General features: G+C 39.8%; 1 pseudogene; it reads right to left on the bottom strand.

Moving 5' to 3' along the window:
• Positions 1-2,738: 2,738 nt before the first annotated feature.
• On the bottom strand, positions 2,739-3,747 carry LOC102505209 (annotated as a pseudogene).
• Positions 3,748-12,294: the final 8,547 nt, after the last annotated feature.

Raw genomic sequence — 12,294 nt, 5'->3', positions numbered from 1 at the left:
CATAGTAGGTGTTCAGTATAAGTTTCTCATTGGAATTGAATTGAGCAGCTCTGTCCTTCACTGAGCTGCGCTTATCTTCCTAAGCATAGAGAGCATTAGATCCAGGAAAACTCGGCCTCAGCTCTGCTTCTTAGGAGTTGTGTGACCACTGTCAAGCTGCTGAATGTCTCTGAGTCACGGATTGCTCACGTGAAAAATAGGAATGATGAAATGTCTCTGCCTAAGGCACAAGGTAGTTTGAGGATTAAATTACCTGTGCGTTTTTCTCTCAGATTAAACTACAAACTGTTCGAGGGCAGACATAATAATGGCTAGTTTTTTGCCTCATCTATATATGGTAACCTCATACCATGTGCGTAGATATCAATCATCATAGCTATGATTTGCAGCACTATTTACAATAGCCAAGTCACAGAAGCAACCCAAATGTCCATTGACAGATGATTGGATGAAGAAGTTGACGTGTGTGTGTATACACACACACACACACACACACACACACATATGCAATGGAATACTACTCAGCTATAAAAAAAGAATGAAATAATGCCATTTGCAGCAATATGGATGGACCTGGAGATCATCATACCAAGTGAAATTAAGCCAGAAAAAGAAAGAAAAATACCATATGATATCATATATGATGAATCAAAAATAAGACACAAATGAACTTATTTACAAAACAGAAACAGACTCACAGATATAGAAAAACAAATTTATGGTTACCAAGGAAGGAAGGAGAGGTGGAGAGGTAAAGTGGGATTTGCAGATACTAACTACTATACATAAAATAGATAAACAACAAGGTCCTACTTTGGAGCACAGGGAACTATGTTCAATACCTTGTAACAGCCTATAATGAAAAAGAACATAAAAAGGAATGTATGTGTATGTACAGCTGAGTCTCTATGCTGTATATTAGAAATTACCGCAACACTGTAAACCAACTGTACTTTAATAAAAAACACTATGATTTATTGGAGAACTATTCTGTGGCATGCTATAGTAGGCATCTTTCATATGATACTTTATTTAATTTAATCCTTAAAACCACCACATAAAATTGAATATTAGAATACTCACTTTATAGAGGAGAAAAATTGATACCTACAGAGATGGAGAAATTTGCATAAAGGCATGGAGTTAATCACTGTCAATGCTGGGATTTGATAATAAGTCTGTGTGAATAACTAATTTCAAGTGCTAATTATTTATTTATTTATTTATTTATTTATTTATTTATTTTTAATCGAGTTATAGTCAGTTTACAATGCTGTGTCAATTTTTCTTTTTTTTTTTTTTTCTTTGGGGATTTGGAAAAATTTTATTGCGTTTTGTTTCCATGTGGAAGGAAGCACGTACAGAATTGAAAAGAGGTGGCATGTTCCACTTATACTTCTGAAAGATCACAAGGCTAAATGAGCTCTCTCCCCACCCAGGGCTGATTTGATAAACCTCACCCCCACCCTACCCAAGCAAAGGATTAAAAAGAGGTTTGTGATGATGGCTTTAAAAAAAAAAAAATCCACGTGAGAAGTCGCGGAGGGTCAGTATTCAGACTTCCGTGATTTCTGCATTTGATGCGCACTCCGCCTCCCCTCACCCTCCATCCCCCAGCGCCGTCTTCAGGCCCTTCCTCCCCGAGACGAGACCCCACGTACAGGTGTGTACATGGAGAAGCACGGCCTGGGCGGTGCGGGCTCAGGTGAACTTGCCGACTCCAGTGGACAGGATGGCCTCTCTCAACTTCTTCGCATCGTGGTCAGCCCCACGCCAGGACCGCAGTCTCCCAGGTTACAATATAGACCAGACATGATTATGTCCACATTTTGGGGTCTAAAAATCTCAGAAAGTGAACCCACTGCAGAGATCTACAAAACGAGGAAGGGGCTGACGGTAGGACTGTGGCTGCTTCACTGAGGAGTAACACGCTCGCTACGGAAGGGAGGGAGGGGGCGATAAGAGAATCAGCAGATGTAGCAAAGGAAAACGTAGCTTGCCTGGAATTGCGTAATTTTCTTCTTTTGTTGTGTAAGGCATTTTGAACTGGAAAAACTTCTTTCCTTCACATTCTTCCAAATAATCAGAATGTAATTCGAGATTCAGAATACAAATAAGACCCCTTTCATCTCCACCCCACGACCCCCAGAGTCATTCTACACACCCTGGGGCCCATAAAGTACAAGGCAGGCAGTTGATTTTTGGAATTAGGAGGCGAGTCATGTTCACATGGGGGCTGAGGCTGCCGTGTTCAGGGCCCTTCTTAGGGCTTCCAGCCCTGATCCCCGCCCTCTCAGGCCACAAGCGGTAAGCATCCGTCTTGGGCGAGGTTTTAAGTCCCATAGGGGTGCCCACCACTGCACTCCTGGGCAGGGGGAGTCCCGGGTCCTCCTGGCTCTCCTATGCGTCCCCAATCAGGCATCCGGCCCGGTCCATCTATGCACAAATGTCACGACTCAGTTAGTACAAGGGGGCATGGCCTGGAGACAGCACCCTCCACGTTTGTCATGCCAGACAGACAGCAGAGAGGAAACGAGAGGCCAAAGAAGTGATTTTTAAAAAGGAAAAAAGAAGAGCAGCTTCAGTCATGAAAATAGAAAGGATGATCTTTTAAAAATAAAACATAGGGTTGTTTTTTTTCTCTCTCTCTCTCTGCAAGGCTCAGCCATTTTACTTGAACTTGAGACATTAAAAAAAAGAGTTTTAGAGTAGTTGTTTTGCTTTTTCAGTTTAAACATTCATGAGAACAGATCAGAGGGTAGTGCTGGGACGTGGTTTGTGTCTGAGTGGCAATGCTGGCCAGGGGTCCTTCGGACCACACACTGGTCCGGGTCTGCCTGCCCTCATCCGGTGAGGCAAAGGGGCTGGCCCAGCCTAGAGAGAAAGGGTGGCCAAAAACGGCTTTCATGTTCATCCATTTTGTTTTTTCAGCCCATCTTCTCTCTTCCTTTTTCAATTGTTCTATTCCTGTTTCGTCCGTGCAGATGGAGTGCAGCTGGGTCCCGAACATCACCGCCGTGAAAATGAGGAAGCGCACCCCCTCGGAGCACAGCAGGGTGAGGAGGATCACCGGGGTGGGCGGCGAGACGGGGCTGCACTCTGCCCAGCCTTCTTCGGAGCACTGCAGGAAGTGGGGTCCCACCCTGCTGAGGGCGTGCAAGGAAATGAGAGCTCCGTACATTGCAAACAGGACGAAGTCCTTCCGGTTGTTCTCACCGACGCAGTTACTGACAGCGGTGGTCCGTCTTCCGAATGCATGGCTGACAGACACTGCAGGGGTGGGCGCGGTCGGGCTTGATGCTGCTGCACTTGGGACACTCGTACACCACCTGCCCCGGCTTCCGCTGTAAACTCTCCGTGAATTCTATGGTGGCATTTCCTTTGGGCACAGCCCCGGGGTCCGTCAGCATGGCCCGGCAGTGGGAAGCCAGGGCCAAGAAGGCCAGCGGGTTGAATGCAACTCCATTAATGACGCTGTACCCGTAGTCTCGGGATGGAATCAGCATGACAAAGAGAACCACGAACTCTGCATAGAGGACCAGAAACCAGGTGACGATGGCACAGGCAGTGCCACAGCCGCCGCGGATAAACCACATGGTTCCCACAGGGCTGGGGTGGAGCGGTGGGACGCGCTTCTCCGGCTGGAGGTATCTGGCTTCCTGCCAATGTCTCGGAGGCGATGGGCGGGGATAAGCATCAGAGCTGTTCCGTTCACACTGGCAAAGTGAAGCCGGAGGCAGGTCCCCAGTCCCCAGCTCCCAGACCCGGCCTCGCGCTGCAGAGATGGCTCCCTGGACCCGGCCAGACACAGGGCGGCGCACAGGAGAAGCCCATGGAGCTCCCGGCGCTGGTGTCCGCGGCGGCTCCAATGCTGTGTCAATGTCTGGTATACAGCACAATGCTTGTCATACAGGACTAGACATATATTCATTTACAAATTCTTTTTCCCTGTGAGCTACTATAAGATATTGAATATATTTCCCTGTGCTATACAGTATAAACTTGTCTATTTTATATATACCAGTCAGTATCTGCAAATTTTATCATTTTTTTAATTACCCAAGATTCATTCTTTTCCTGAGAGTTCTCCAGCTGCCTTGATAAACCCTGGGATCTGCTAGAAGCTCAAGGAATCCTTGGAGGCTTTTTTCTTCAGTTCCTCCCACTTACGACTCTAGCATAGCTAAGGAGTGAGACCGTGGCCTGAATTCGGGCATATCTCCCAAGGCACTGGGTCTCCATCAAGGTGAGAGAGAATGGAAGAGAGAAGGCAATTTCACTCTCAGCAGCCGTGGTTCCTGTGTGACATTGCTCTGTAGTCCCCTGCCATTGACAGCTTCTGGGGCTGCTTCTCCTCTGTCCCAAGCCTGATCCTTCAGACCTCCCCTCTGTTCGGGGCCCTCCAATAAGCTGGTTTTGTCTTTAAATTTACCAATTTCTCTTGTTAGCATCATTGGAACTCCAACAGATATGCTATGCAAAAATTTAAAAAATGACATGAATTATAATAAATTTTCCAAAAACATTATAATGAATAAATAATAAATATGCTAATGAATGAATGTCCCTACTTATATGTAAGCATATAAAATATTAAATAATAGACTAACCACTACATAAAAGTACATCATAAAAAAGGAATGCCACAAGATAGTACATGATTAATTGCCAAATTTAACAGCTCAGGCTGTAAATGCTGCTGGAGATCAGAGGAGGGAAAGAACACAGCAAGCTTGTGTGATCCAAGGAGCCTTCATAGCTCAATAAATACTCATTGACTGAAGTCTGGGTATCATTTCCTAAGGTGAAGCTGAGGAAATTAATGAATGCAATTCTCCCCTCAGAGACACAAAGGGCGGGCTATTGGAATGACTCAGCACATCGTCATTTGAACTGCTCTTCTGCAGGACCCTGCAATTCACCAAATGCCGGTTACAGAAAGACAGGTTTCAGCCACAGTGGCCTTAAGTGCTTTCAGTCAACAAACCTACAGCAAGCAATATCCCAGACATCAGGCAAGGTGCCAGAAACTCATAGAGGAGTCAGATTCAGACATCCAGAAGTGCACCATCTAAGTGAAGAATAGACACGCAGATAGCAAATTATGAAAAACAATGTATAATTTCACATAAGAGAACTGCGTAGAGACTGAGGAAGCTCGCAGATGGGGCACTTGTCCCCCCTGGAGCACAAGAGAGACTTTTAGCCCAGTGTTCAAGAATGGATAGACTTGACAAAGGAAGAGGCAGAAGAAGAGACATCTAAGAAAAAAGACCCCGATAAGCAGAAATTTAGAAACAAAAACACCAAGTGTAGGTGTGTGTGGAGGAGGTGGTGACAAGGGAGTAAACGTACGTGGAAAGCAAGAGAGGGCTCATGAAGGGTTTAATATGTGAGCTACTGTAGACCCGAGGATATAAAAGCCTCCATGACTAGACCCGAGTCTCATGCCTACCTCTGGAGGCTGGAGAGGAATCAGGGTCATTGAAACTACATAAACTGAAAGTGAAAGGGGATGATATTGTGGAGGATTATCAGGGAGGTATTATCAGAAGAGTAAATAAATATTGGGTGGGAAATAACTGATAATACCTACTATTATTTCTCTTAAAGAGAAGATGAAAATGGCTTTATCACAACTTGTTACACCTAGGAACTCAATAATACTTACACTTCTTACTCATGAATAGTAATTCAAGCTTCATAATGTGTAGAAATCTGTATAAATCTGCAAGCACCAACTGGGCAAAGACATTGTCTCATAACTACCATGCCCAGTGCATAATAGGTGCTCAACTAAACCTGTTTAATAAACAAATGAATGGATGCCTACATTACCTTCATTTCATGTTCACCATCAATTTTGTAAGGTGGATATTTTCATTTTATAAACAGGTAACTAATTCAGGTAATTAATAAACTTTTTGGTGAGAAAATACATAATCTGATGAGTTATTTTTCTGGACACTAAATAAGAATAAGTGATTCAAACTTAAGAAGATGGAACTTCTTCAGTGTCTCTTGTAATGCTGTAATGTTTCCTAGAGAAAAAAAAAAACAAATTCTGAATGGCTGGTTTCTTTTGCTATAGTGACACCTACTGTTACAGCCAATACTTTGTTTTTAGAAATATTTGGAAAATAACAATATGTTTAAGCTCTAATGAAAAGTCTGCTACTATGATTTTTATTTTAGTGGTTTAACTTATGAATTATAATATTTAGGAAGGTTAAAAATATATAATTTATACACCTTGAAACATGTATAAGTGGTATTATCAAATACTATTATGTTATTGGCATAATAAAATTACATTGCCAGATCTGTCTACATATATACACTTACCTATATTCATATTACATATGTACATATAAGGCATAGTAAAGAATAATTCCAATACTTTTAATACTAAGCCTAGAAAACTTAAGACATTTTTACAGCTTAGTAAATCTTGTAAATTTGAAATGCAGTATTAAAATAGTAGAATGCTGCGGGAAGACGGTATAGCTCAGTGGTAGAGTTCATGCCTAGCATGCAGGATGTCTTGGGTTCAATCTCCAGGACCTCCACTAAAAAAAATAAATAAACCTAATCACCCTCCCCCCACCAAAAGAAAATAAAGTTAAAAAAAATACTCTATATATTGTTAAAAAAATACTCTATATATTTAAAAATTAATAAACAAATAAAAAGTCTCTCTTTAAAAAAATGGTAGAATGTCTACTCCAAGGTGTTCAGAATAATACTAAAGTGTATATTTTAAATAGTATTAATAATAGCCTATGGACGCATTTATGCTCACTTTATTTAATAAATTTTAAATTCTAATTTTTTTTTCTCTTTTAAGGACTAGAAAGGACCCTTAGAGGACACTAGGCCCACTTCACAGAGTCTAAGAAACTTGCATTTAAGTTCGCTTCAGGGCTCTAAGTGGCTGCCCTGTCCCTGCAGTTCTCTGGAAATGGAAAGGTGATGTCTTCCTCACATTGTTAATATCAGTATTGTTAAGACATCTTCTTCAGTTTTCATCTTGATGAAACAAATTCAACAATTACCTAAAGCTGTCTAGGTCAGGAGCTGGCTAACATTATTAGCTAAAGTGTATTGACTGCTTTCTATGCGACCAGGCCATGCTAACTGCTTTACAAACATTTCTTGCTTAATGCTCACAATTAAAATCCTGAAGTCCTACAACTTCGTGTTGTAAACCAGGAAACTGAGGCACGAGATGTCAAGTTATTTGCCCTAGGTGAAACAGCTAGTTAGCGGCAGCTGGAAATATTAAACCCAAAGCATTCAGACTCCAGAGGCCAGAGCCCAACCTAGGGTCACCTACGGATACTTGGACACATGAAAAATAGCATGAATTTTAAAAGGGAAAAGGGGACATTTGAGGAATGATAAAGTCACATATAAGGGAAAACCTCTGAATATCCATGCTCCCCCTCTGCAATCCTTGCCCCAATACTCCAAGCAGGATGTAACCATAAAATGATTAACACCATATACCTGATCAAACCAACAGCACAATTTTCACTCGTGCAAAAACATGCTTTTTAGAAAATATACACAGCTACAATAATTTAAAAATCCAGAAATAAAGTATCACATAGAAACCATGAAGCAAAAAAACATTAATCACGATGGTCATCAGAGCATACTGCCAACTGTAAATATCTTAACATAGTTAAAAGTGGGCTGTAAATAGCAACAAATTCAAACATTATTAGAACTAAAATGGAAAAGAATCTCAGATTTGGAGATCTTTTCTAGCATCTCAAGGATGAACTATTAAAAGTAGAGAGTCAAGGGAACTTCCTGAAAAGACAGATTTCATGGCTACCAGCATTCTTATTTATTTGAAGTAATTTCATTTAGAGATATAGATGAAAATACATGATGACATCTGCATGAATATAGATATCTTTATCTAAGCTTAGCCCCCCTGCCTGGTCTTCCACATTATCACAAAACTATAATAATAAGAAAAAACAGTCAATATGTATATATTGAAGAAAATATTAGGCAGGAACTAGGAAGGACAGAAAGAAATACAAGAATGTTGAAAAACGCAAGCAAGTTGGTAGAGAAATTATGCTCACGTTAAAAAGTAATTAACAATATTAGATATTCCAACTTGGATCATTACAGAGGACTCCCAAATAGTTAGGGATTATGAACTGTATTTTTTTAAATTGATTATTTGATATATGCAAAGAACAGGGAAATTTTCAGGGCCTGGGGGAGGAGTCAAATTTAGGGAAAAATGTGAGGTCAAGACAGTTCAATACCCAGAGACAGTGCTGAATTAGTGTCGACTCATAACTTACCATGAACTATGCTGGAAGTGAGACTAAAGAGTTAGTACTTCATTCTATTCATCAATTAGATTTTGAAAGATTTAGTTCATAGTGATGACACTACAAAAGCAGTATTTGAGGACTAATATTGGCAGAAATGTGAAAGATAGAGAAGGAAGGATAGAGATAAACATGACCAAGTGAAGGTTGCTACATTAGTTCAGGTATGAGACTGTAAGAGTCTGAATTATGCTGGTCATGCTGAAAGAATAAGGAAAAAAATTGGATGATGCTAAGATTAAATTTAAAGAATTTGGCAAATAGCAATATGCTGGTGTTAGGCTTTCATGTGAATGCAGGCTGCAAAGAGCAAGAAGAAAACAAAATAGAATAATGGCTCTGATAGATCAGCTATCCTGCTGCCTCAAGCTTTCAGAGTAGCACCCCCATCAAGCAGGGGGTAAGTACCTAGCAGAGGAAAAGAGAGTAACAGCAAAATCGTTAAGAACAGAAGAGCTGAGAAGTACAGGGAATGTGCAATGATTGGTGCGGATTTGTTATGTAGAATAAAGAATATTCTCTGAATGGTAATGACGATAAAAGACAAGCCAATGTGCAAAATCTAGGCTGTCTGGGCCAAGCAACAGAGAAAGATATAGGAGAGAGAAGAAACCAGAAAAAATAAGCAAATGGCAAGCAGCCAAGGAGACAAGCAGAAGAAGTGGTAGGGGAGAATAGAGGCATTGGAGGTGACAAACAGCTGTCACACTGACAAAAGAATAGATTTAACAATGGAGATAGAAGTGCTAATACCGCTCTGAAGTCTAGCATGACTCCAAAATTAAATGTTCATCATTCAATCACCATTACAGGAACTACTTCCAAGAACAAAAATTAAGAACCCATGTACTAACCAGTCCAGATTTACTCTTAAAGGCAATGGATAGAATGCCAGATATATGGCACCTAAAAAGGGGAGAAGGAGAGAAATTAAGTGAAAAGAGAATCCTAGACATATAAATCATCTCCTAGCCTTCACTGTCCATCTTATGGAAATGTTCTTCCCTGGGATCTTCCTAAAGCACCGAACGTCCCTTCATTCTGTCCCTGAACAAATGTCACTTTCTTGACCTCACTAGCTAAATGAACCACTCAATCAGTCAGCTCAGTCACTCTTTAACACGCTAGTGTGTTTTTTGTTTTCTTTATAGAACTTACTGCTAACTGAAATTATCTTATGCCTTTATTTTTGAGTATTTTATTTTATGCCTTGACTTAGGGCAAGCACATCATCTTTCTTGTTCATCACTGCATTTATAATTTTGAAAAGTGCCTAAATGTTTGTTGACTGAATAAATAACCACATTTTCACACTGATATTCTAACTCACACAAACCTAGGCTGAAATTCTGACTCAGCCATCTACAGGCCTATAATGAACATGTCCTTTCTTGCTTCCCAACATATTTTGGAGAACCTCCTGTCTGTAGTCGCAGTCCAAATGACTCAGGAGACTGTCTTTACCTTCCAGCTCCAAGGGTAGCAACAACAGGACAGGTTACTCAGAGAATCCAACCTCACTGGCCACAATGGTTTGTTCATGGATTGTTATAGAATTCAAATGAAGTCAATTCAGACTCATTCCTAGGGCTTTTTCCTAGAGCAGTTCAATCCATGTATTATTCTTTGGGATCTTTTACAAGTAAAATGTAAGCTTGGAGCCACCAGAAACCATTTTTGTTACTGCGTGGGAAGTAGCTGCCAGGAAAATAAATCCAACATGGAGGGAAATCTAAGAGATGTGAAGAAAGAGACAAATTGCTGATGTTGGTTTGAATCCATGGATCCAATAATGCTTACAACTTAACTTTTTCAACTTTCCAAGAATATGAGACCATCAAAATTCTTGTTTCAGCTAATTTGAGTTGGATTTCTCTCATTTGGAATAGAAAGAATTCTGACCAGTGACAATTGTGATAATTTGGGCAAGTCTCACTCAGCTGTTTGCAGAACAGTGAAAATAACACCTACTGAGTTTGGAGAAAATCAGTAACAGTTTAAATTATTTTAAAAAATTAAATTATAACAAAATATCTCACACATACTTGACACTCAATAAATGGGGTAAGTGGCTCATTAATTGTTTATAAAAGGCATATTAGTAAGAGCACCAGTAGAAGCAGAGTTCACAGGTTGTGGGACATCATTTCTAGAATTCAAAATAAGCAACAGAAAAACACTTTAATGTCAGATCTGTCCATAGGAGAAAGGCTGACATGAGTTAAATTTGACACAGTACATGAGAAATCTAAAACACACACCACAACAAATGGGAGAAGACAGATCATAGACAGATATGGTTGGGAGGAAAAAACAAGGTAAAGACTATCAGGTAAGCAAATTAAGGACAGGAATTGGTAAAAAGTTAGAAATGAGGTTTGAAATATGAGAGACAAATTAATACATATATTGAGAGATGCGTGAGTAAGAGAGAATTGACATAATATTGCAATCATACGCACTGATCCTGTCACAGAGACCCGTGATCCGATTCATTAGACCAATGATACATGTTCAAAATGTCAGAAAGTTTATCTGATATCTTGTATCTTGGATTAATCAAATTCATCAAAGCTAGGTACAGAGTCCTCTTGAAATGTGAATTCCTTTTTTTCTCAAGCTAATAGCAAAGCTTCAAACAGTTAGCCTCATTCCGAAAGAGAAAATGACTATCTGTACGTGACTTGATAGGAGCTAGCCCTGGAAGTAGCTAATGGATCTGCACTGGGTATAATCCTCTACATTATTTGACATCAAAAGGGCAGCTGGTCACAGTATTGGTCATTTTTTTTAATCAACTAAATATTGTTGAGCATTATGTACCAAGCAATTATATGATCAGTTCTCAGTAAGAAGATGAATGTGTTTCCCTATCATGTGTTCAAAGTGTGCTGAAAATAAATATAAATTTACATATAAGCAAATGCATTTAATTTATTGACAAGTATTTTCCAATGAGTCATTTGGTATTTTGAAATAAGAAACATCAGAGAAGACTAACAAAAGCAGCTTGAGAAAGACTCAAAACTTTGAAGCCAAAGAAGTGTAGCTCGCCAGTGAACCCAGATTGAAGTCAAAACCTCACTCATCCTCTACAATCCAGTCCAAATGTCACTCCAGGAAGACTTTGGGTACCTCCCCCCAGAAGAGCTGATCTCTTTCTCAGTCATGTTTTGTCTATATGCTTGTTATAGCATTCTCCACTATAAATTCTTTGTTTAGTTTTGTTCTCCCATCCACCTCCATTAAGCCAGTCCCAAAACTGTGACCTCCTGAAAAGCACGTCCTGTAAACCAAGAACATAATGCAAAGCCTGACACCAAGCAGATGACCAATGAGAGTATGACAACTAAATGAATGAGCAAAGCCAACCTGAATTGTCTTACATGGATGTTCAAATGTATCTATTTTGGCAACACTTACTATTGTCCTGACAGCTGCCAGTGAATCAAGTTCACCTGATTTTAAAAGAATAAAAGTGAATTGATTGTTTTAGCATTTGCCAATCTTGAAATTTCTCATGACTTAAAAAACACCATCACCTAGGGCCTTCCAAAGATAATTTCTCCTCCTTACTTACACAGCACAGGCTAATTCATGGAGGAATGAAAAGCATTTTGGGGTTTTTTTAATCATCTTTTCCTATGTTTAGTGAGTTAATTTCAGAACTATATGCTTAGCTGAAGATAGATTCTACTGCTATAATATTGAAGAACTCACCCCGAGGAAGTAAGGTTACTGTCTGTTAATATTTTTAGCGTCTTCCTTCTCCTTATTGTTACCTCATTGATTCAACTAATGGACCAGAGTGTTTTTCAAAATATGAAATGCTATTAAGCAGAGTTTGGAGGAAAGTTGATTCATCTGAAGGAATAGCATAAGAGTTCTAAGCTCATCACAATATTAAAGAGGCAATTTCTGTGATATTGCTTAT

The sequence above is a fragment of the Camelus ferus genome, chromosome 29, assembly GCF_009834535.1.
Source record: "Camelus ferus isolate YT-003-E chromosome 29, BCGSAC_Cfer_1.0, whole genome shotgun sequence".
Classification (NCBI taxonomy): Eukaryota; Metazoa; Chordata; class Mammalia; order Artiodactyla; family Camelidae; genus Camelus; species Camelus ferus.
This window is presented reverse-complemented; position numbering and strand designations above follow the sequence as displayed.